Genomic DNA, 26,987 nt, shown 5'->3' on the forward strand with positions numbered 1-26,987 from the left:
CCAAATAATAAATTCTTATCCCAAAAACTGAACTCTCTACACTTGTCAAATACAAGGTTACTATAGTCATTTGGTGAAGTAAACTGTGTGTCTAGTCTGTTCCACCGATCTTCCTTTTTATTTCTTAGCCAGTACCAGATAGATTTGATAATTACTGCCTTAGAACATAGTTTAAGATCTGGTAATTCTAAACCTACTTCTTTTACATTTTTTCATTAGTTCTTTTGGTATTCTTGACTTTTTTAATTTTATTTTTAGTTTATGGAATAAAACAAGCATTTCTATAACATAATACAATGAAAAGGATGATTGTACACGAAACTACAAATCTACTATGTACAATTTGCTATTCCTTTCAAATATATAACAAAATTATCATGTAAATTTCTTTTTATCTTTCCTCCCTCCCCCCTACCTCCCACCCTAGAGATGGCTACCATGTGTATAAAATTTTTCTATATATACTTCTAATTATCAGTTTTTTGTCTGGATGCAAATAGTGTCTTTTCACTTTTTGTTCTTCCTAATGAATTTTGTTGTTATTTTTCTAATTCAGTAAAAATAAATTTTTGGTAATCTAATTGGGATGGCATTGACTATATAAATTAGTATAGATAAAATTGGCATTTTTAGTATATTGGCCCTGTCTACTCATGTGACTCCCTCAGCATGACTGACAAAGAGGCATCATGAAGTAGAGGACAGATTAACTGAATTGTGTCAGAAAGACCTCAGTTCAAATCCTACCTTAAATACTAATTAGCTGTGTGTCATTCTTGGTAAAGGAGTTTAGGATTCAGTGGCCTCTCTCACTCTAGGTCTATGACACTGACCCTCTCTCCTGAGATCACATGGCCAGCATGTTACCATTTGTCTGATAGATGGCAATTGGATTAGGGGATCTAATAGAGCGTAAAGGCCTGGTGTGATACAGAGGAACAAGGGAACCACAGTTTAAATTTCCCAGGCCAGTGACCAGGCCAGCTAGAGTTTGGCTTCTGTGTCTTTGTTCACGTTGACCGTGTGGTTTGCATGGGCTCTCTCCCAGTCATCTCCACCTGTTGTAATCTTTTCCTCCTTTTATGATTCACTTCATCTTTGAAACTTTCTCTGATTCTGAAAGTCAGCTCCTCATCCTCAGATTTCTCAAAGCTCTCATAGCCTTCTCCTTTGCGTGGTCATTTCTTCACTCTTAACCCACAGACATTCTGCTTTTAAAGTTGTAAATTCTTTGTGAGCAGGAGAGTCTGTATTACATCTATTTCTGTAGGGCCAGTACTTTACATTATGTCTTATACATAATAAGAATGTACTCAGTGTAAGCTAAAGGCTTAGCTTGTTTGAAGTTTACAAAAGTCACCATTTCCTATTGGTTTTACAGGTAAAGGAGGAGGCAAAACCCCCGAGCTAAGTTGAATTCTGCAGTTTCTACTTCTTCGATTAGGAGATTTCAGTACATGCAGGTAAGAAATTTATCCCATATCTACTTCCCACCTAACAGATTATACTTTAGGGTTCCTAGCTCTCAATCTATTTTACCATGATGGTGCAAAATAAAAGTTTATTATATCACCCCTGAGAAAAGCAAAAGAGTCAACTATCTATTTATGAATTATATAATAAAAAAAGTTCTTAATTCTGATTTAGTGGACAAAGCTGGGCTGTATGCGGCATGTGCTGAACAAAGGAAAACTCATTTTAATATTAGCTGAAGACTATTTTAATTTATTTTGATGTAAATGATAACATTTAAATATTGCAGTGCATTCCAAAGTCATGATCCCAAATCTCTGATCTTCCTTTCTACCTGAAAGCGATGTCTTCCTTATTATAATTTTTGATATAATTTTATCTGGACCACTCCTTGTCCTTCTACACAGTCTGCCTTTTATCATACTTTTGTGTGTATGTATAGGTGTATTGTTTTCCTATTAGAATATAAGCCCCTTGAGGTTAGGGACTGTGTCTGTGTTTTTGTTTGATGCACAGTCCCTTGTACAGAGTAGCTGTTTGTTTAATCAATGTATTTTGAATAGAAATACAAGGTGTCCCAAAAGTCTTAGTGAAATTTAAAGCCTTTAAAGCTTAAATAATAACCTTTAAGCTTATATTTAATATAATGTATTAGCATTAATAATTATTAATTAATACTAATATCAATAATTAATATTAATGTATTAACATAAAATATATTATAATATAATATAATTTCATACAATATACTTCATATATTTCAGTCAAATAGTCATATTTAAATATTTTATAGCTTTAAAAGCTATAAAAGATTAAGTCATAAAAGCTATGAAAGATTAAAACCACACTAAGACTTTTGAGGGACAGCAAGGTGGTGCAGTAGATAGAATACCACAGAGAAGAACTGAATTCAAATCTGGCCTCAGACACTTACTAGCTGTGTGACCCTGGGCAAGTCACTTTACCCTGTTGCCTCAGGTTCCTTATCTATAAAATGATCCGGAGAAGGAAATGTCAAACCACTCCTTTATCTTTGCCAAGAAAACCCCAAATGAGGTCACAAAGAGTTGTATACAACTGAGCAACCATAACGACAAAACTTTGGGGGCACTTGTATAAGCAATTTTAAAGAAATGTCTTATGATACAGTTGCCATGGATAATCAGTTAACAGTTATCTATTAAAAATTTGTGCCAAAGCCCTGTGCTTGGGGGTAAAAATAAAACAAAACAAAAAAAAAACTAGTCCTTGCCCTGAAGAAACCCGCATTTTTCTGAGGCTTAACTGTAGTGCCAGTATACAGACAGGTATCTGAATCCCGCTACTCTCTCCACCCGTCAAGGTTTCCCAGGAAGTGATTATTTCTGAGAGGCAGTGTGGCATAATGGATAAAGCACCAGACCCAGAGTGGGGATAACTGGGATTAGTCCCCAGTTCAGACACTTCCTGTGTGATCATGGGTAAACTACTTAGGTAGCATAATGTGGTTCATAGGATGCTGTACTTAGAGTCAGAAAGAGGCGGGTTCACATCCTGCCTCTGACATCTTCTAGCTGAGTGACCCTGGGCAAATCCCTTAATCTCTCTGAACCATGGTTTCCTTATCTGTTTCCTTATCTGGGGTTTGACTTCACAGCCTCTAAGGTCGTTTCCGGTTCTAAATCTATGATCTTCTGAGCTTCTCAGAGCCTTCATTTTGTCACCTGTCAGAGCCATAGAATCATAGCTTTAGATCTGGAAGGAACTTTAGAGGGCATCGTATCCAACCCCCTCATTCTACAGATGAAGAGAAAAGTAAGTAGAATAACACATGCTTGTTTTCTTCCATAAATTAAAAATAAAACTTATAAGTGTTCTGCAAACTTTAATGTGCTCTGTAAACATGTGGTTTTTGTTATTGTTTGTCCTGGTGCCTAAGTCTCTGTCCTTGGTAATCAGTCAGTAACATTTGCGGAAAGGCATTAACATTTTTAGGACACTGGTATACAACGTCACTGAAGCCAGTAATGCACTAAATAATAGCCTAGTGGCTTGAAATAATTCATTTGCCTCCATAGGAAACTCTACTAATGACCCATAAAAGAAGTGCCTTTTGGTGGTTCCAGAAACCAGGCCTCAGGAATTCCCAGGGAAGAACAGACCATGTACCATGAGCCCAGTGGTTGGCAGACCTGAATAGCACAGAGTTGGTCATAGAGGCCCTCAGAGACAAGCAGTAGCTTGAAAGCAACAAACCTTTCAAATTAATGAACTGAATAAAAACCACTGACTCAGTTTTCCTCTGAACCCAAGGGGCCTATTGGTAGTGAGTGAGGAACATTGCAGGTCCTGCCATGATTCATTAGGGCCACTGAGCACTGGGCCTATATTGATGTTCTGACACCAAGAGAGGAAGAACTTTGGCAGCTTACTGGTGCAGTGGATAGAGAGCTGGGCCTGGAATCAGGAAGACCTGAGCTCAAATCTAGCTGTGTGATCCTGGGCAAGTCACTTAACCCTGTTTGCCTCAGTTTTCTCATCTGTAAAATGAATCGAAGAAGGAAATGGCAAACCGCTCCAGTATCTTTGCCAAGAAAACCCCAAATGGGGTCACAAAGAGTTGGATAGGACTAAAAATGACTGAACAACAAGAACCACCAGCATGTGTCAGGTCCCGGACTAAACGGCTAGGGATATAAGTACAAACAGAATGAATGACAATCCCTGCAATCAAATGGTTTACATCTCTAATGAGAGAAGACTGCATACAACAGGAACTGAAAAGAATAGGGGTATGGTACCCTGGCACCCTTTTGAGCCATGAAATTGGGAAAGTTAGAAACACAGCTGAGATGGGATTGAAGATTGACCAGTCTAGTTAGGCTCCTCCTTAATATGGAGGCAATGTCTGGAACTCACCAGTGAGACAAGGGGCCTGGCATAGTGGAGGAATGTTTTCAGGATAGAAGGCTGCAGAGGTGGATGGATGCTCCAGGGTGAGGAGGTCCCTCGTGCTGAGGGAGGATCCAGGGTGAGAGTGGAGCTGAGGCATGGGGTTTAAGGCCAGAGAGTCAGAAGTACAGTGGGAAGACAGCAAGAGTAGGTTGAAAGCAATCAAAAGATGAGGGGGTTTAGGCAAGTTGAGGGGCAAGGTAATAAAATCAGACCTTCCATTTTATCTGATGATAATTAGGCTCACTCAGGAGAATATGGTTCTGAGTGTTCACTCTTGACTTTGTTCACTCTGCTTCTGCTTAACTGTGCCCAGCTCTTGGAGGATTTGTGTCTTGGCACTGAAATAGTCAATTATTGTCTTAGAGAATTCACTGGGGCACTGAGAGATTCAGTGATGGCCCAGAGTCACACTGCCAGTATGTATCAGAGGTCAGACATGAACCCAGGTCTTCCTGACTTTGAAGCCGTCATACCTAGAGGTCATATACAAGACACAGACTATATACAAAATAAAGACAAGGTAGTCTTGGGAGGGAGGACTCCAGCAACTGAAGAGATGGGTGTGCCATTTATCAGATTCAGAAGCATGGATGTTATTGATCAGTCAATTGACAAGCATTTATTAAGGATCTGCTATGTGCCAGGCACTGTGCTAAATCCCTATTGACAAGGCCTATCCTCTAATGGGTGAGACAGCTCTGTCTACCAATACAGGCCAGCACCTACTTTGCATTGTATAATCTCAGGGAGTTCCCTAGAGCACTGATCATTTAAGTGACTTGTCCAGGACCACACAGCCAGTATGTCTCAGAGATGGAATTTGAACTCAGTTCTTCCTGGTTTCAAGGCAAACTATATGTGAGGTTATGCAAATCATAAGTTTCTTTTAGAAAGTGACACTTGAAGTTAGTCTTTTTTCTCCTACTTAATAGTATTTTATTTTTTCCAATTACATGTAAAGATAGTTTTCAGCATTCACTTTTATACAATTTTCAGTTCCAATCTTTTTTCTCCCTCCTGTCCCAACTCCCCAAGATGGCATGCAATCTGATATAGGCTATATATGTACAATCATATTAAACATATTTCCACATTAGTCATGTTGTGAAAGAAGAATCAAACCAAAAGGTAAAAACCATGAAAAAGAAAAAACAAAAAAGAGAAAATAGTATACTTCGATCTGCATTCAGACTGCATAGTTCTTTCTCTGGATGTGGATGGCAGTTTCCATCACGAGTCTTTTGGAGTTGTCTTGGATCATTGCATTACTGAGAAGAGCTATGTCAAAGTTGATCTTCTCAGAATATTAATGTCACCATGTACAATGTTCTCCTGGTTCTGCTCACTTCACTCAGCAACAGTTCACATAAGTCTTCCCAAGCTTTTCTGAAATCCTCCTTTGAGCTTAGTCTTGAAGGAAGCAGGGGATTCCAAGAGGCAGAGGTGAGGAGGGAGAGCATTCCCAGCAGAGAGAACAGCCAGTACAGTGGTTATCTCCTCTAGAGATGCAGGAGGGTTGTGTCTAACACCAAGGAGACCAGTGAGGCTGGGCTGTAGGGCCGTCATAGCAAACTCAGGTAGAAACCAGTGGCATATTGACTAGAAAAACATTACAAAATTTAAAAAAAAGTAAACCATTTAAAAAATTAACATGATCTGTGTTGTATTGTGTTTATATTTATTTTGTTAAACATTTCCCAGTTCTATTTTCATTGAGTTTGGGGCTATTTGACACTTCTGCTCCAAGGTTGGGGTTGGGGGTAAGAAGGGAGAGATTAATGTGTAAAAGGGATGTAAAGTTGGAAGTGGCCAAGGTGTTTGTGCGTTGCTCCCCAAAGACAAAGGCCCATCAATCAAGGTGGAGAATATAAATGTTGACATTTATTCATAAAAGTAGGGGCCCATGTAAAGATTATTTCATGTCTGGAAAATTTCCAGAGTCACAGAAGTGTCAGGGGAGCCCTCTCTCAGCTCTTTTTCGAGAACTTTGGAATCAATTTCAAGACATGGGAGACCCTGACACAGGACACCCCAGCATGGTGTCCCTGCATCTGTGAGCAAAGCAGAATTGCAGTAGCTCAAAAGACATGAGATACACAAATTTTGAGCCATCTCCACTACAGATGCTCATGTGGACTATTTGTGCCTTATCTGTGGGCCTTCTAGACTCATATTGGTGTGATCAGCCACAGTCGGACACTTGACCTTGATACTATACCATGACCCCAAAATAGCAATGTCACATGGTTCTCTTCAAGAAGGAAGTTGACAACAACCAACCATGAATGTGTCTGAGATTAGCCAAAAATTGTTATCTTACTGTTGGTAACTAGTCAGAATTTAATTGGCTTGGGCCAGTTTTATCACAGAAGTTTTTGTTTTTTTTTTTAAACAACTGATGTTTCATTTCAAACCATTATGGATCGGTTTTAGTTTTATTTTTTATTTTTGGCAACTTTTGATATAGCTCTTCTATTCTCATATTTTCTGAACTTTATTGCTTTGCCCCAGAATGTCAATGCTGCCTTTCAATGGGAAGAGATTGAAGTCTAGCCTATCTAGTCCCCTCATGACCAAGGATAGACATTGGCGGTCACATGCTAACTTTGTGACTAGCAAGCAAGTCATAGGATTCAGAGCTGGAAAGAACCCTAGAGACCATCTGGTCCCTTCATCTTTCCGAATTTCCTTTCTTCATATTTAAAATATGGGGATGAGACTAGAATTTTGTGATTCGGTAAGGTCTTAGAGTATAAGGGTGGAATTTGGGTATGGACCAGAACAAAGTTTGCCACTCCAACAGGGGAATCAAATTCTTGACCTCATTAGCTTTGTGCTCTGAATTGCTATGGATGATTTATTTTATATCTCAAATGTCTCCTATTCCTCCTTTGTGTGAGTTGAGCAACAGCTGGCTACCAAAAAATAAATAATTAAAATAACCTTACCCCTTCAGCCTCCTTTGATGTTGCTAAGTGATTTTCTTATCATCAGCTCTTTGTTTCTGAGACAACAGTCTTAAGCTTCATTTAAAACCCATTGGATTTAAAATCTGCTGGTTTTGCTTGTAGCTTGCTCTGTCACAATTCAAAAACTGAAACAGTGTTTAACTTAGCAAACATACTTACCTTGATAAGGTCATTTTCTGCTGCATTTTGCATTTTGTTTATTACTTTTTTCTGTATTCATTGATTTTTCTGGGTCTTTCTTTTGAAATCTTAACTTTTTGTCATCGGGGGACTCATCCAGCATGTGCTTCTTAGATGGGAGAGTTAGTTGGTCCCTAATTCTTAAGATTTTACTTTAGTATCACTGGGAGATAACCCCAAGATTTGGCCTTTCCATTTTGTAAAACATGAGATTTTCTTTTTATCTGTTTTTTTTTTCATCTTTCAGTTTACAGGGGCTACGGGCCAGATCAGAGCAGGACTCTTAGGAAACGAGGTAGCTAAAGAGTTTTTGAAGGAGCAGCTTATAAAACCAGATTTTTCTAGGTTAACAAAGGTGGGTGGAGAATTGCATACTTTTTTCCTCAGTCTTTGAGTGAAAATGACAGCAATAATAAATACTGGGCTTAAAAAAATAGATTCCCTTATTGATATCATTTGTTTTGCCCCCTGTATCCTTCCCCTTCCACTCCTCCCAGAAGGAATTCTGGACTTTTTTTTTTTAATGCAGCACCAGGCTCCTCTAAAAACAAGTTTTGATACCAGGCACTTTGAGGTGATTGCTTAATTCTGGATTCTAATCCATATCTTTAGATGCATCCCGAGGCTCTGTTTAAAGTTCTTATTAGGCCCCACTCCCCTGCTTCATTGATCCATATCTCTCCCTACTTTGTTTCCTGATTAGCTAAGCAGCCTAGTGGATTCCCTGGCTCAAATTCTATTTGCCTGCCTGGGGTGGCTCTAAGGTAGGACTATTTCCCTTTATGGCCACAATTGGAAAAAGAAAACAAACAGAAGAGGCTCCAGTTGCTGCCCAGCAGGCCAGGAAAATAGTTCTAATTCTCTTTATGCTTGGGTTCAAAGAGCACTTAACATTTTAGGGGAGTGACCAGCCTCCAGAGGTACTCCTGGTTTGTGTGTGTCTTGTGCTTTAGCTCAGTGTACAATCAACCACGTTGACCCCTCGCCCCGCCCCCTTTCTCTCTGTCTCTGGCCCTTTGTGGGCTGGAAAGAAGAGAATTGGTGCTCATCCTTTGAAGATTCGAAAAGAAGGGACCAGTGTCCCCTTTGAGCAGAGAGATCATCAGGCAAGGGTGGGGAAACATTTGATCTGGTTCAAAGGAGATGTCTCTGAAGCATGAAGATTGAACTGATCATGAACTCACTCCATGGAAAGAAGCTGTCTGGAAAACAAGTCAAGGAAGGATCCTTCAGTTATAAAGTCCATTGGCATATGGATCTTTATTCACATATCAATATGAAACAGAGAGGAGGTGAAAATGAAATGTAGGAAACCATCCCCTAAAGCAGAAGCAATCACATAACTAAGAATAAAATGCAAAGGTGTTAATTTTGTTTAATTTGTTAAGCTCCATCCAAAGTGAGCTAGGTTTTTGGGCACAAGATTACTTGAAGGGTTGATGCATTTCTTTTTTTAAAAATTTTATTTATTTATTTTTAGTTTACAACATTCAGTTCCACAAGCTTTTGAATTCCAAATTTTCTTCCCCTCCCCAAGATGGCATGCAATCTGATATAGGCTCTACATATACCTTCACATTAAACATATTTTCAACCCATTTCTTTATATTTAAATATTGAGGCAAAATTTTCCCTCTTAGCAAGTTCCCCCAACCCCCCCAGCCCATTTGAGCCTCACAACAACCCTGAGAAATAAGTACATTTTATAGATAAGAAAACTTGAGAGTGAGATTAAAGTGATTTGCCAACTAATAAATGTCACAGGCAAGATTTAAACCTAGGGAGAAACAGGAACATAACTAGAAATTATTTTGCCTCATGAAAAGTTCTAGAAGTAAGCCTGGTACTTGGAGGGCCACATTAACTTTTTTTCTTTAATATATTTTTATTCATACCTTTTTTTTTTACATCACCTAACTTTTCCAATGTAACCATCCCTCTCCTCCTCCCATAAAGCAATCCTTTATAAACAATGAATATAAAAGAAAGAAAATTAAAAGTTTAGCAATATTAGCCAACGTATTGAAAAAGTCTTACATATGCAGTATTCTATACCCATGGCCTGTCATCCCTGCAAAGAAGCAGGGAGAGGCTAGATTCATTCTTATGCTGGAATTGCATTTTAGGACTTGTCAATTTTCCCACTTCTTTCCTTACATTTCAGGATCCCTGTGTGACTATGACTATAGGTGCAGGAGGAAGAAGAGATGTGGTTACCTCCAGTTCTTAAGCTGTGTCTCTCTTTTTCTGATACACACTTTGATTGTTAAGTAGACAATGAAACTGTTTAATGTCCATTAGTTGAAAGAACAAATACCAGATCGGGAATTGGAAGACCTAGGACATGATCATGGCTTAGCCATTGATCAGCTTTATGACCTTGTCTCTGAGCCTTGAGGATTTTTGTTTGTTTGATTGGTTTGGGGGGCTTTTAAAAAAAATTCTGGAAATTTGAAGACTACAAGATCTCCAAGGTCCCTTACAGCTCTAAAGTTTTAGGATTTCCCCACGAGACTTCTCAATGTAGTATAGTGGACAGAGGGCCAGCCTTTCAGTGGGAGGTAGACCTGGGGTGGTTCAAATTCTGCGTCTAATAGGATCCCAGGTACGTGACCCTGGGCAGTTCACATTGTCTATGTGCCCTAGCCAGCTCTCTAAGACCAGAAGTTACACACAAATGGCCAATCAGCATCACCGGTCCAGATTTTTAGAAAAAATCTCTAATGATCTGTGAGTCCTAATGCCGTAGTACCAGGAGCTATTAAAAAAGTATTTCAGCCTGTAACTACAAGAACTCAAAAGAAGAGAAAGGAGTCAAGGTTTTTATAAAAGATTTGTCAGTCACCTGTTTTGTACTTAACTTTGGGCCAAGTGCTCAGGTAGAGAACAACAAATACACAGATAAGTAAATATGAAAGAAATACACAACAAATACAATGATCCCTTAATAAGACTTTTGAAATTTACTAATACAGTATTGATAAACTTTTACCGGATGTTGCCTGTATGCAAAGTTCAGTATTATGCACGAGGAAGAGTTACAAGAGATGTACAACTTGAGATCTGGGCCTTTGAGAGAATCTGGTCAAGGGAATAGCTAAATGTGGTTGGAAGAGAGAGGTGGTGAATGATCCTTCTGAGTGGGGGAAAATGAGCTTATGGGGAATAGACTGGATCCTTGCATAGGCCATGAAGTAGTGGTTTCAACCCCCATCCACCATAGCTTGGCAGTTGTCTATATAAGGGATGGAGAAAAGGATCATGGCTTTAGAGCTGGAAGGGATCACAGAGACCACTGGGTCCAAATCCCTCATCCTCATAGATGAAGAAGTGGGAGATGTAACCTCACCACAGGCAAACAGCTAAGTGTCTGAAGCACAATTTGAACTTGGGATCTTCCTGAGTGCAGGCCCAGCTCTCCATAGTCTATGCCACCTAGCTGCCTTATAGTATTGGTTTCTGTTTAGGAGAGAGGAGAGTAGTGAATGATTTTATACATCACACTTTCACAAGTTGGGTGTTCATTAATCTGAGTAGTGCTTGTACATTAATCAGAAAGTGCAGAAATCCAAACATATATAGAACACCAAAGCTTGCTACCAGGCTTATTTCTGGATTCCCCTTCCTGTGCCCCTCTCCCAGAGGCATAACAACAGTCCTAGCTCAGACCCTAATCATCTCGTGCCTCCAACTGGCCTCATTTTTCCAGTTTCATTCTCTCTAATCTCCAACACATTCTTGCTAACTATTTATAGGGTCAATTAAGGCTTCATTTAAATTCGACTAGCATTTATTAAGTGCCCACCATGTCCTAGACAGAGTCCTGGGTGCTCGGGATTCAGAGACAAAACCAAATTGTCTCTCCAGGAGTTTAAGTTCTAATGAAAGGGTGGGTAGAGAACAACAAATACACAGATAAGTAAATATGAAAGAAATACACAATAAATACAAAGATCCCTCAATAAGACTTTTGAAATATACTAATACAATATTGAATTACTGTTAATTTAATCTTTCCATTTATAGTATGTTATAGCTAGGTGGCGATGGGCCTGGAGTCAGGAAGATCTGAGTACAAATGTGGCCCCAGACCACTACTAATTGTGTGACCTTGGCCAAGTCACTTCACATTCTGTCAGCCTCAGTTTTCATATATTGTAAAATGTAGATAATAATAGCCCTTACTAGCCAGGGTTGTTGTGGGGATAAAATGTATTATTATTTGTAAAGCATTTTGCAAATCTTTTTAAAACACTTTTATTTAAAATTTTGAGTTCAGAATTCCATCCCTCTCTTCCTCCCTCCCCCTCCTCCCTGCTCCCTGGGACAGTAAGCAATCAGATATAGGTTATATCCGTGTAATTAGAAGGTGGGATTTCACCAAGGATCTGAAGGAAGCTAGTAAAAATTGGTTGTCACAAGGTGGTATAATGTTGTTTTTGTTGTTGGTGTTGTAGAGTTGTTTTTCAGTTGTGTCCAGCTCTTCATGACCCTATTTAGGGTTTTCTTGGCAAAGATACTAGAGTGGTTTGCCATTTCCTTCTCCAGCTCATTTCGCAGATGAGGAAACTGAGGCAAACAGGGTTTAGTGACTTGTCCAGGGTCACACAGCTAGTACATGTCTGAGGCAGGATTTGAACTCAGGAAGATGAGCCCTCCTGACTCTAGGCCCAGCAGTTTATCCGCTGCACCACCTAGCTGCCCCCGAGGTGCGTTATTATTATTATCATCATCATCATCATTATTATTATTATTATTATTATTATTATTTGCAGAGATTATAAAAGAACTTTCACATCTCTTATCTCATTTGATCCAGGAGGTTTTTTTTAACTTTACAAGAGAAATGTTTTCCATACTGTTCTAGGAGTGAGCATTGCTCCTAGCTTGCACTTATAGCTTATAATTACATAGTTTCACATACTCATTTAATACTCATAAAACCCGTGGGACCTAAGTAGTTGAGGTGCCACCATACCCATTTTATAAATAAGAAAGCTGAGACTTAAGCTGTAAAATAACTTGCCCAAATGATGCACACTGTGGAGGAAGCACTGGAACCGGGGTCTTCTGATTCCATGGCCAATGCCTCAAAAGTTTGTAAAAATCCTAATCCCCTTCGGCGGCAGTTTGCTCCACTGATTTCTTATCTTTGACAAATCACCAAGGAGAGAGAGTTGGGTATGCTAAATCAGTGCCTTTCCTTGTCCTGGGCAATGGTCCCTTCCCATCTCTAGCTATAGTAGTGGCAGCGAAGTGTTAGAGTGGACAGACCATTGAGCCTGGAGTTAGGAAAACCTGAGTTCAAATGTGGCCTCAGACACTTACTAGCTGTGTGACCCTGGGCAAGTCACTTCACTGTATTTGCCTTAGTTACCTCATTTGTAAAATGATCTGGAGAAGATAATGGCAAACCACTCTGATCCTTGCCAAGAAAACCCTGAATGGGCTCATGAAGAGTCAGACATGACTAGAACGCCTGAACGAGCCAGAGTAGCAAAAATGATCTTGTTCAGGTCACTTGCCATGAGTAATCTGGAGTTGGTGGCATGACCTCTCCTCCTATAAGCTTTTCTGTAAGGCCATGTTCAGTAAGTTGAAGCAGAGTATCACAAAGAAGGTGAGTGGATGAAGAAGAAATAAATAAACATGGGGGGCATGAGAAGAAGGCTCAGCAGCCCTGCCCTGCCTTCCCTTTTAGACTAATGCTGAAAGGCTGCTCCTGCCCGTTTGACAGAGGAGTGCCAATGGGGCCACAGAATTAAAAGTGCATTAACTTAGTGGGAGACTTTGGAGATCATCTAGACCAGCCTGCTTATTTTACTACAGATGAGAAAACTTAAGCCCTAAGACTCAGTGACCTGCCCAAGATCAGTTGGTAACAGAGCCAGGACCAGAACCAGAGTCTCTAAATTCCTTTTTTTTTAAGAGATATTCTAATTCTCAGAAGTCTGTAGAAGTGGCGCTCTGTATTTACTTAATCTTTTCTCTCCTTTCAGTGTAATCAGGATGTTGTTTTGAATTTGTATGACCGTTTTCTTAGTGAATCTTAGATGTGCTCGGCATTAGAATCCTGGGCCGTAGCAAAATTAAATGTTTTTCCTTTTGGAGAGACAGTGTGGTACAGTTGGAGAGATCAGTGTGGGCTTGGACAAGGTGGAGGACCTGGGTTGAAAGCCTGGCTTCCCTGGCCCTCAGTTGAGGCAGCTGGATGGTGCAGTGGATAGAGCTCTGGGCATGAAGTTCAGGCAGACCTGAGTTCAGATATGACTTCAGACACTTATTTACCTGCACAATGATGGGCAAGTCGCTTAACCTCTGTTTGCCTCAAGTTACTCGACTGTAAAGTAGGACTAAGAATAGCACCTACTTCTTGCAAGATTGTCATCATGATCAAATGAGATCATATTTGTAACGCTTAGCACAGTACCTAGTTTAGGTGTTTTCGGTTGTGTCTGACTCGTCGTGACCCCATTTGGGGTTTTCTTGGCAAAGATACCGGAGCGGTTTGCCATTTCCTTCTCCAGATCATGTGACAGAGGAGGAAACTGAGGCAAACAGGGTTAAGCGACTTGCCCAGGGTCACGTAGCTAGTAAATGTCTGAGGCTAGATTTGAACTCAGGGCTTCCTGACTCCAGAGCCAGTGCTCTCTCCACTTCACCACCTAGTTGCCTAGCTTAGCACATAGTAGGTACCATTTAAATGCTTAGTCCCTTATCTTCCCTCGTTCAGGATCCTCATCTGTAAAATGAGGAGGATGGACTAACTGGCCTCTGTAGTGTCTTTTAACTTTAAATCTGAACCTAAGTTCCCATGAGTTAATGCTGAGTTTGGTATTAAAGAGGTATGTCTCAAGGTGAGAGGGAAAGAGGAAGTAGATGAAGGTGGAAGAAAAAGAGTGGGACAGTCTTTCAGGAGAACCTGGGGTTATTGTCAAGGACTTTAAAGACACCGAAGACAGTGTCTTCTCTTTGGTCCTCCCCCAACCCATGAGCGGCTCAAAAACTCCTCCCCTCGGCAGTCGGCAGCACTTGAAGTCTGTCTCTTTACAGAGGAATATAGCACAACATTCCAAGCTTTCCTGAACATTATTTCTAAACAAATAAATGTTCCCAACCACCCGTTTACTATTAAACCAGTGTTTTCTCTCCATATGTTTCAAACTATAATCTAACATCAAATTAGTTGAGAGGTAGTGCCTGATTCTGGTTGACACTACCTCCAAGCAAATCATTCATTCTTCCATTCACTCACTCACTCAGTAATGCCAGCTGTATGCAAAGCACTGTGCTAAGTCCTGAGGGAAATATAAAGGAAATTAAAAGGCATGGTCCCTGTCCTCATGGAGCTTACATTCTACTAACTGGGATACATCACGTACATAAATATGTAATATGATTCAATAAATAATTATAGACTTAATAATTATAGACTTGTTCATAATAAGAGCATAAGAAAGAACAAATTAATATGTGATGTGAAAAGAGGGAGAAATTCTAGCTGGATCAGGGAAAGCTTCCCAAAGGAGGTAGCATGTGATTGGTCTTTGAAGGATGGGTAAGGTATCTAAGGGTATTTCTAGGATGTTGGGGTCAGGGGAGTAGTGAAGGGAGAGACAAGTCCAGGGCCATCTTCTTTCTTCTCTATACACCCTCACCTGGTGACATCATCAATATCAGTGGATTTAATGATCATTGTCATGCAGAGGATTCATATCTAAATCCAACCCTATTTTCTCTCTTGAGCTCCAGTCTCATATGACCAGCTACCCTTTGAACATTTCAAACTGGATGTGTCATTGCCATCTCAAACTCACCATGTCCAAATATGAACCCACTGTCTTTCCCTCTAAACCCACCCACCTCTCTTCTAAACTTCCCTACTTCTGCTGGAGGACTCTACTATCCTCCAGGTTTTCAGCCTTGCCATATTCCATTTCCTCACACCGGAGATGCAATTAGATGCCAAAGCTTATTTGTTCCACCTCCAGAACATCTCTCCCATCCATTCCCATTCTCTTTCCTCCCTACAGCCGCTGCTCTAGTTCAGGCCTTTTATCCGGACGGTTGCAGTAGATTCCTGACTGATCTCCCTGCCTCAACTTTGCACCCCCTCTAGTTCATTCGGCAACTAGCTGGCCATTTTCTAGGCCAAAAATCTGCTCAAGGGCTGCCCTCCACATGGAGCCTTTCCTGATTTTTCAGCTGGTCCCTTTCCCTCCTTCAGTAACCTTTTATTTATTTTGTCTATGCTTCTATGTGCACATTTGGATTGTCTTGATAGAATGTAAACCCCTTGAGGGTAGTGACTATTTCATTTTTGTCTTTGTTCCACAGCACTTAGTATAGTGCCTAAGCACATAGGAGGCTTTTTGCTTCTTGTCTGATTCTAAACTTTTAAGGAACTAAATGTTTAGTAGCAGTTTAGGCAGCTAGGTGGCACAGAGGGTAGTGTACTAGACCTGGTGTCAGAAGGACCTGAATTCAAATCCGGCCTTAGACACATACTGGCTGTGTGACCTTGGGCAAGTCACTGAACGTCTGTCTCAGTTTCCTCATCTGTAAAATAGGGATTATAATAGCACCTACCTCACAGGGTCTTTGTTGTGATGATCAAATGAGATAATATTTGTAAAGCACTTAATACAGTGCCTGGAACATAGTAGGTATTTAATAAATGCTTTCTTTCCTTCCTTCCTTCCTTCCTTCCTTCCTTCCTTCCTTCCTTTCTCCCTTCCTTTCTCCTTCCCTTCCTTCCTCCCTCCCTCTTTCACTTCTTTCTTCCTGTGTTTTGAAAACCATGGCACTAAACCACCCTGTTTCTCTAAATCTGTCATTGTTCTATAGAATTAAAAAAATGTTTTCAGTTATTTAGATTTGTCTTTGAATGTGTGTTCAGCTTTTTTTTTTCCTATTCAGCCTCCAGCTTATCTCACACATGACACAAAATGATCATTACAGATGAATACTTTTCAGATATGGTAATGTGGTTGGAGGAAGATTAACTCTGATAATACAGACCGTTGGAGACTGAAGGGAACTTGTGAGGCCAGCAATCTTTGTGTCAGTCTCCAAGGGGTGGCATGCTGAGACTTTATTGTGTGTTGCTATGTAGCTTTCTTTCTCGCCCTTGACTGACCATCCAGCCATCCCAGCAAGGAGGGTGGTACAATGTGTGTGTTTGGTAGGGGGGTGTTTTAAATTGACCTTTTGGAGATGCCTCATGTGGCCTTTGTATCGAGGAGAGTATGTGCTCCCTCTGGAATTCTTGTTACTGCTTTCTGGAGCCTGCTTCATCTCAGCACTGCTGCCACAATCACTGCTTCCTCTGGTGCTTTCCTTTTTTTCTGAGCTACACTTGTCACTAACTTGCTTGACTTCTGCTGATTCTGTTTATTAGAAAAGCAATCAAAACTTTGAGGCCTCTTTGTACTTCTCCAGTCTCATTCCCTTCCCCCACCTCCAAAGCCTCCACTACCACCCCCTCTGCTTCACCTACCCACCAGGAAACATGCAGCCAATTTTAAATCTCCTACTGGATCATAAGATAGCCTCAAGCTTTGCCTGGATTTATTACTACAGAAGGAGAAAGCTGCGTCCTGAGTTATTGACTTCTGCTGTGCATTAAAGATCATATAGCTTATTGATCTAAATTTGGCAGACTTACAACTGCCCAGGAGTGGGCTCGATCCAAGCCTATACTGATAAAATAAAGAATCATGACTACTTTTTCAAAAAATCCAAGCTAACCCTGGTAGTGACTTAAAAAGAAGACAAAACAGAGCAGACCAAAAAAAAATTATCTGAACACACATCACTTATCCATTTTCATTTTCTGGTCATTTGAGAACTCAAAATAGTCTTTGTATAAAAATCATGAAAATCAGACAATGAAATAATGTTGATATTCAAATATGTTTACTAAAATATCTTATCCGGAATAGTTAGTTACCTAAATTGTCAGGTTAGCCAAGATTTCTTTTTGGAAAAACTTAATTATTCTCTCAGTATTCATGAAGTTACACATTAGTTTGACAGGGGGGTTAGATGGCTTAGTTGTGGACTGACACTTAAAAAAGGGTTTATTGATGCCTTTTGCTTTTATATCATGTTTGTTTCTGAACCTTATTCCATCCCCTACCTAGCAAATCTTCCCTCATAACAAAGATAAAAGGAGGCAAAAGCATTTCAGCAAAACCAATCAACACATCCATCACGACTGACAGCATACATAACATTCCACATCCATAGACCCCCTATCTCTTTCATGAAGGGAATGTGGTACATTTTTTTTTCATCTCTTATCTGGGCCTAAACTTGTTCATCATTCTTGCACAATGTTCAATTTCATTTTATTGTTCTTTCTGTTTACATCAGTGCAGCCATTGTTCATGTTCTCCTAGATGGGCTTACTTGATGCTACATCAGTTCATATAAGTCTTTCCATGTTTTTTTTTTCTGAATTTCTATGTCTTTGTCATTTCTTGGTAGTGCAACATTATTTCGTTATGTTCATATGGTTGTCGTTTTTCATTCTTGAAGAGGACCAAAATGACATCACTATGTTGGGGTCAAGGTGTGTCCCACTGTGGCTGCTCAGACCAATAGGAGCTTGGAAGGCTCCTCCACAGGTCGGACACAAATAGTCCATATGAATATTTGGAGTGGAGATGTCTCCAAATTTGCCCATCTCACATTTCTTCTTTTGAGCTACTGCAATTCTGCTTTATTCATAGAACCCAGTGCCTTTTTTGATGCAGGCACGCCATGTTGGGTGGACCTGTGTCAGTGCCTCTCATGTCTCACAATTGATTACAAAGTTCTTCAGAGAGATTTTGAGAGTGTTCTTGAGCTACTTCTTCTGACCTCCATGTGAGAGCTTGCTTTATATCAGTTCTCCATAAAATGGTCTTTTAGCAAATGTACATTTGGCATTTGGACAATATGGCCAGCCCATCAGAACGCTTAGCAGTTCAGCTTGAGAAAGAACCTAAGTGTCTGGTACCTTATCTTGCTAGGTCTAGATCTTCAAAATCTTCCTAAGACAATTCAAATGGAAGCGATTCAGTTCCCTGGCATGGCGCTGGTAGACTGTCCAGGTTTCACAGGTGTACAACATGAGGTCAGCACAACCACTCTGTAAACGTAGACCTTCAGTTTGGTAATCAGCCTAATACCTCTTCTCCTCCATTCTTTTCCTTCAGAGCCTCCCAAACACGTTCACATAACACAATTTGTATAGCCATTCCTCATCGACAGATACCTACTTGGTTTTTAGTTCTTTGTTATCATAAAAAGAGCTGCTTTGAACATAGATGGGATCTTTCTGTCTTTGACCTCCTTCAGGGACATCGAACTCCATAGATAGGATCCTTAAAAACAGAAATGCATCAATTGTAGGAAAAGTACATCTTCTTAATTGATCAATAATTTTGTTGCAAGTGAAGGATTTCCAATCCGACAGCTATCTTTCATTCATCTTTTTCCTTTGGAGCATGGGGGTGGGAGGAGGAGGAGAGCCTATAGCTTCAGGGGTGGCAAGAAAGCTAATGGAAACTTCAAAAGAAGAATTTTCTTTTGAAAAAATTTGAACTTGAAAATGTTGAAATATGAAGCCATCCTGTCTCCATGGGCTAGAGTTGTTTATTAACCACTCCAGAGCCACTGTCTAACATCATTAACAAATTCTGTCAATTCTACCTTCCCAGCATCTCACCATCTGACTACCTCCTATTAATTCCTATCGTCACTCCTGCCCACTCCCCCCACCCAAGTCCCGGGCAACTGCCCTCATTCACCTGCCTGAAATATTACCCTATCTTCCTACAGTCCTCCTGCCTTTATAGTCTTTTCCATCTATCTACCCTTCATGTTGCTGCCCAGATACTTTACCTTATGCACAGATCTGGCCATTTCACCCCTCTGCACAAAAGTCTTTGCCAGCTCCTGGTGCCTATTCAATAAAATCCTACTTTCTTAGCCTCATTTTCAAGGTCCTTTACAATCTGACCTCTCTACCTTTCCAGCCAGCAATGTGCCAACCAAACTAAATAACTTACCATCCCATGCATGTACATGCTCTCTTGCCCTGTCCTTACACATATGATTCCTTAGGCTTAAGCTGCCTCCTTCCCCTTGAGTCTCCTGATATTCCTACCTGTTGAAAGCCTACCCATTTTTCAACATCCAGTTCAGGATGCCTTTTCCTCTTTCCTGGATCTCCCCAGTCAGGAATGATTGTTGCCTCTTGGGACCTTGATTAGACATTTGTTTGCACCTCTCCTGGACACTTCTTGGATTCTTGCTTTGTATAATGGATTATATATGTGTATGTATGTGTGTATGTGTGTGTGTGTGTGTGTGCCTTATTTCTTAATTTAATTCAATTCATTTTCATTCAGCAAACTTTTTATTACTAGATTTTAAGTTCTATGAGGATAGATACCATGTGTTGTATCATTGTATGCCTCTACTCCCTCCACCCCATGCCTAGCTAGCATAGGGCTCTATACAGAGTTGAGCAGAGGTTCCCAAACTTGGCCTACTGCCCCCTTTTCAAAAACAAAAGTTACTCAGCGCCCCCCTGGAAATCTACTTTCTTTAAGCCTTATAACATTTTTTTGTTTTTGTTTTCTTTGAAATTTACATCATTTCATAATATATATTTTTTTAAAATCACACATCTTAAATTTAATAATTTATCGTAAATTTGCAGGGTTTTTCCCGCATTTAAATTTTGATGACATAGTATTGCATCATGTAACTGTGTAGTATCATATTGTAAACAAGTCATTACACACATATTCCTGCCGACGCAGGCTGAACTTCCCAACAATGCTCTGCATGCTTGCCTGCCAACATTTGCTTGTTAAGACCTGTCTCCACACTTGACCACTGATCAGTTATAACTCGCATTTTGTATGTTTATTTGGAAAATAATGTAATCACTACAACTTTAAGTCTATTACACATTAAATGAAATGTACAAAAAGTTTTTCAAAATTTTCTTCTCTTCTTTCCTTGTGCTTCCACTGCCCCCTTATTTTTATTTAATGCCCCCCAATTGCAACCGAGGCTACTACTGTCCGTTCCCCCCACCCTCATCATTCCAGTGACCCTGAGGAGGCTCAGTAGAGGCTTGATAAATGCTAGTTGAATTGAATCTGTTGAGATTGAAGGAGACTGGTTCACACAAATGATTTTCTTATTCAGAGAGTGAATTTCCCATCACTTTACTCAAGGATTACTCCAAGCATAGGTTGTAAATCATTTTCACCAACAATGCTAAGGTGACTCTGTGTGTGAATCATAAAAAAAAAAATAAAGGGGGAGGACATTTCTCCCCTGTGCACAAGACAAATTCAAAGTAATTTTGACTGCTTGATTCTGTTGCTTCCCCTTTTTAAAACTATCTCCAAATTCTATATAGATTTATTTTTTTCTTCCCATCTTCCTTTTCTGTGGCTAAATCCTTTGGCCATCCCAATCCTTCTGCTTATTCAACAAGTATTTTCACTACCTAGACCAGGGGTTCTTAATCTAGGGCTCATAAATTTGTTTTTTTTAAAAATATCTTGACAAATGTATTTCAATGTAATTGATTTCCTTTGTCATCTTTTTTATTTGATTTTATGAATTTAAAAACATTGCACTGAGGAGACCCATAGACTCCACCAGATTAGCAAAGGGGTTCATGACCCAAAAAATGAGGGGAACCCCTGACCTTAAACATAAGCTCTCTTTGGTTCTGTCAAGAAGGCCACTTCCTGGTCTACACCAGCAGCCACTAGGTGACCCCATTTAGATGCCAGGCCCTGAGGGCCACCATCCACTGTCCTGTAACCCTTTTGATGGCATGATTCTACCTCAGAATGGTCTTGCCACAAACAGCACTAGCTAGTGATGAATTTGTGACATTTGTTATTTTCTGTTGCTTGCAGATGTTAACGATTAAACAAAAGCAACTGAATTCTGTCCAATGGTCCTGCAGCCTGTTTAAATATTTCACTAATTAAGAAGCAGTGGAGAGACATTTACTGGTTATTTTGAGAGAATGGCTAGGTAACCATCATTTCTGGTTTTATTTTTTTCCATAAGGGACTGTATGCTACTGACAGGATTCTTTGTTTCTGTTTTTGTTTTTCCAAAGGACCTCCACTAAAATGTAAGTTGTCTAGTGGGATCCTATCATTTCCCAGGATGACTGAGCTTTTTGAGTCTTCCCTCCACCAAGGAGCAAAAAAATGTGTGCCGCCTGATACAGTTTTTTCAAACCCCAAGCATCATCACTTAAAGGCGAGAAGAGTCTTGGGCATTCTTAGGCACCGCCACAGGCTGATTCAAAACTTTTTTATGACTGAATTTCCTGGTGCTCTTGTGTCCAATGCTTATTCTTCTCTCTTTATCACATGCTGATTCCATAAACTGGCATTTCCATGGAGCTTCCTTCGCTTTCAGGATCAAAGGCGTTCCAGAGCCTGTATTTTGACATGAGTTAAAATTAATAGGCACTTAAAAAATTAAATTTAACCCTGTGGTAGAACTTGTTAGAAAATACTCGTTTTACTAGAGGAAACTCCACCCAAGTGGTAAAGATATCCTCTGTGTTAAAAGTGCCTTCTTGGAAGGTCAGGAGCTAAGATGCCCTCCCAGGATATAATCCTGCCAAGTAAAGAAGGAGCAAAGTCAAAAGATTTGTATTTTAAAATGACTTGTATTTGTCCTGGGAGAATAGATTGCAAAAAATATAATACAAAATAAGAGTCTGGAAAGTGTCCAAGAGAGATACAAAAAAAATGTCTAATCAAGGTTCCAAGTGGGAACAATCATTCCTGATTGGTGGATCAAAGAGAGAGGAGAAAGCAAGTTCAATTTTTTAAAAAATTACATTTCTCAACTGACATGTCCCACGAGTTGATCAATCCTGCACTAAAATTTTCACCAACACAGAAATGTAACTTACTTCACTAAGAGAATTGTGGTTTTACCTTTGATTGGTGCATTGAAACCTCATTTTAAGAGGATCATAGATTTAGAGTTTGAGGGGAGCTTAAAGACCATTTTGTCCAGTCCCTCCCTTTAATTAATAAGTGAGGAAAGTGAGGCCCAGGGAAGTTAAATGGATTATCCACAGTCACCCAGGTAGTTAGCTTGAGAGGCAGAATTTGAACCTAGGACCTCTGACTCTGAGTCCAGTGCTCTTTCTACTGTCATGCTGCTTCCTTGGAATAACAGCTCCCACTGGTGGAATGCTTTAAGGTTTAAGAAGCACCTAGGTCACGACAGCTTGCTGAGGGAGGTAGTGCCAATGTTATCATAATATAAGGAATCTGGGAGCCACAGAAGTTAAAGAAAAGAGCCCTCAGATCTCCTCAATCCGAATCAAGCCTTCTTTCCATGTAATCTCAGGAGAGGAAAGCAGAATTACAGATGATGATTGAAGAGATTAAAAATGGACTCTCAAGAGGGCCCCAAAAAATGAAGGTAGAAGCTTGCAAATGGGGTTGTCATTCACCCATTGAGTCCTGTTCAATGTAAGATTGTGTCTTGGAATATTCGGTTGCTGCTGCAAAAATTGGGTCGCTTCTTACTTCTCTCTTCCTTCTTTATCCATCTGCTTTTGTTTTTAAAGAGTTGTTATAAGAGCAAGTTATAACTGCACCAAGCAGATAAGGGAAAATTGCTGCAAAGTGGAGAGCGATTCCATTGTGAAATGCAAACATCTGTGTTGTCTTAGTAGCAGCTGGCAGGAGACGGCAGTAACCCAGCTCTACTGGGGCTATGTCTGTGTCCTTGCTGCTATTGTCCTCCTGCTGTGAAATGACAGATGGACTCGGCCATTCTGAAAGAGCAGGGGTTAATTTGCAGCTCTTGGTCTGCTTGCACACTCATGCATAAAGATGCTTTGATTCACTCTCTTAAAGAAACAAAAGGTCAGGCTGAATGGGAGCCTCGGAAGACTCCATCCTCTCTCCCTCTTTGAAGGAAACTTCATTATGTAGTTGGTCAATGTAAACTTAATTGGACTCCCTAAAAATGGCAGTTGAGTGAGAATAGGTCTAAGGTAGGAGTTAATCTTTTGGAGGATACCTTCATTTTAAAGCTATATAATTCACTCATTCTTCCCTAAATCAATTACTATATATTTGCAAGCACTCTTGTTCAAAAAAAATATATAGATTGAAAATGACTTATGTAGTAATTAATAGTAGTTTGTAAGTTAGCATGTCTACTGAGTGGAAACAAGCACAAAATGTAGATTTTCAAAGATGTATGTGTGAATGCATGTGTGGACTGCTCTTTGCAGACAGATCTACATGTCCTTATAGGTTGATCGGCCCTACCACCAATTTGGCCAAATGTAAAGGGCTATTTCAAAGCTAACTGAACCACTGGAGTCTAAATTACAGAATTCCATGAGAAAGTGAAATTGTGGTTATTCATAAGAAGGAGAAAAAGAAAAATGAATCCCATTAAAAGGTACCTGTGAGATACTGAGGCTTTGTGTCTAATGAGATAGAAGGCAGAAGAACTGGAAGTCATTTTTCCAGAGACCATCCTGTATAGGTCACGGACCATACCATAGCGGAGCTAGGAGGTGCAATAGATAGAATTCCGGGCCTGGAGTCGGGAAGGCTCATCATGTTGAGTTCAAATCTGGTCTTGGACACTTACTAGTTGTATGACCCTGGGCAAGTCACTTAACCCTGTTGGCCTCAGTTTCCTCATTTGGAAAATGAGCTGGAGAAGGAAATGGCGAACCACTCTGGGATCTTTGCCAAGATGATCCTAAATGAGGTCTTGAAGAGCTGGACACAACCTCAACAACTGAACCACAACAAAAATCCTGTAGGTGGGCACTATAGGATCATAGATCTGGAGCTGAAGAAAGGCCGTCCAGTCTAGTTTCTTTGTTTTATAAGTAAGGAAACTGAGGCCCTTTGACCTTGCTCAAAGCCACACAGGTAGTGAGTATCTGAGGCAGGATTCGAATCAGGCCCTTTGATGCCAGAGCCAGTAGTCTTTATTCTGTGCTATCCTGTCCCCAAATGAACCTAGGTCAGTTTCAGAATAGGAGCCCATTACATGTATATCCAGTATGCATAGGGAGAGGTGAGCAGAGAGTTCCCAATCTAACAACAGATTACTTTCCAATTTAAATATGTTACTGAAATGCTGGACGTATTTTTTTTTATTACAGTGTGATATGGAATAGTTAGGTTCCTAGGCCAGCCCCTAAAAGCCTTTTGAACTAGGACTGTATTGTGTTTATAGTCCCATTGAACCTAGCCACAATAGATCAATGTTTCTTTGTTAAAAATACATTCAGAATCCCAACTTGAAATCCACAGTCAGCCCTAGGCATTGTTAACACACACACACACACACACACACACACACACACACACACACACACACACGTACACGTACACGTTAACAAGAAAGGATACTGGAGGATCATAGATTTAGAACTAAAAGGAAGCTGATACAGAGAGCCTAAGTGACTTGCCCAATGCCCTGTGTCTAGTGGCTGAGTCGTGACTTGAACCAAGGTCCTCTGACTCCTAAATCTACCTCTCTTTCCACTTCACCATACTATAACCTGAACAAAGTGAATATTGGCATCCTTACAATCTACCTTTTTTGGTGCCCCTTAATACATGGAGCCCTGGGCTGCTATCCAATTTACCAGGACCTTGGGCCAGCTTTGTTGGAATTCCAGGTACTCAATTCTCTCTATTCCTCCTTTTCCCTTTCCCATGCAGGCCTGGCTGGCAGCAGGATTAGAGATGCCATCTCCTTCCTATCTGCAGGACAATGGGAAAGGAGGAAGGAAGGAAATAAGTGCTTATTGAATGTCTGTTATGTGCCTGGCACGGTGCTGTGCACTTTACAACTATTATATTCTCTGATCCTCACAGCAACCGTGGGAGGTAAGGTGCTGTTGTTCTCAATAGTTTACAGTTGAGGAAACTGAGGCAAGCAGATATTAAGTGACTTGCCCAGGGTGACACTGCTAGTAACTATCTGAAGCTGTATTTGAACTCAGATCTTCCTGGCTCTAGCCGCTGCACCACCTCCAGCACAAAGCTACCGCCTTTGAAGTGTAGAAAAGCCTTCTTTTGTCCCTTCTGAAATCTAAGATCCAACATTATGGGCTATGTGTGCTTTTTACTTTGCCTACTAGCTAAGTGAAAAAAGGAAGAGCCCTATGAGCCGTATGAAGAGATAGTCTTTATTCCTCACCCCAAATTGAAAGGAAGGGAGAGGGGCAGAGACTGAGGGCTCAGGGAGGAAAATTGGGGATGTTGCCTGCTGAGACTAAACCTGGTTATGCCAGTCTTCTCCCTATTGCCTACTAAGTCAAGTTAAATCTCCTTTATTAGCATGATATTCAGAGTTACGTCTTATCTTTCTCTTACATGGTAAGCTTCCTGAAGAAAGGGACCTGGGTCTTACCTGAACTCTGGCTCATCCTCATGATCTGTTTATTGAATTATTATATTTTATAATTACATTTTATAATTTATATTTTATATAAATGTATATAATTATGTATTTAATACATATCAAATATATATCAAATAATATATAACTATATAAATTTATAATTATAGAATTCTGGGAGGTTTGGCACCTGGGAGGTTGTTTCCTCTGAGCTTACCTCTGAGAGATGTCAGAGCATGGGAGGAAGGAAGGGTTTTTATTTTCTGTCACTGTATCACATACCATCCTCTCCATTTCAGTCAGACAGGCTTACTAGCTGTTCCCCCACTGCATCCCCACCTTTGTATTTGTGATCCTCCACGTCCGAGATGCACGCCGCCCCCCTTCCCCCTTGTAGATCTTCCTTCAAGGCCCTCCTTAGGTGCCGCCACTGACATGAGACCTTTCTTGATCTCCCAGTTGTTAGAGTTATTCCTCTCTCCGAGTGACTTTGAGTACACATTGTATTCATGTATCTTTGTACATATCATGTCTCCCTCTCCCCTCTCCGGGAGTGTAAGCTGTTTGAGAACTAGGCGTGTTTTTCTTTTGTGTGTTCCTATCTCCAGGACCTAGCATGGTGTCTTGCACATAGTAGGTACTTAATAAATGTTTGTTATAATTTTATAGGGAGAGTTCAGTGTTTTTGAATTGAATTGAAGGCCAAAACAATGGTAATTAGGTAAGGAGGGGACTCCTAATAGGCAGCAGGGTAGCATAGTGGAGAGAGTTCTGTGTTCAGATCCAGCCTTAGGTTACTTACAAGCTGTGTGACTGTGGGCAAGGCACTTAGCCTTCCCTCCACCTCAGTTCCCTCCGCTGGCACCTAAACTTTGTTCACTAGTTACGAAATAGGGATGATAACAGCACTTGCCTCCCAGGGCTGTTGTGAGGATCAGATTCGATAATATTTGTAAAGCACTTAGCACAGTGCCTGTCACGTAG

General features: G+C 40.3%; 1 protein-coding gene across 1 annotated transcript in view; it reads left to right on the top strand.

Moving 5' to 3' along the window:
- Nucleotides 1-26,987, top strand: part of LHFPL2 (LHFPL tetraspan subfamily member 2) — a 243,455-nt gene that overhangs the window by 27,348 nt on the left and 189,120 nt on the right. Inside the window, exon 2 of the mRNA XM_036767049.1 lies at nucleotides 1,382-1,463. The gene's annotated coding sequence lies outside the window, so the exon portion shown is untranslated. The remainder of the gene's footprint in view (nucleotides 1-1,381; nucleotides 1,464-26,987) is intronic.

This window comes from Trichosurus vulpecula, chromosome 1, assembly GCF_011100635.1.
Source record: "Trichosurus vulpecula isolate mTriVul1 chromosome 1, mTriVul1.pri, whole genome shotgun sequence".
NCBI lineage: Eukaryota > Metazoa > Chordata > Mammalia > Diprotodontia > Phalangeridae > Trichosurus > Trichosurus vulpecula.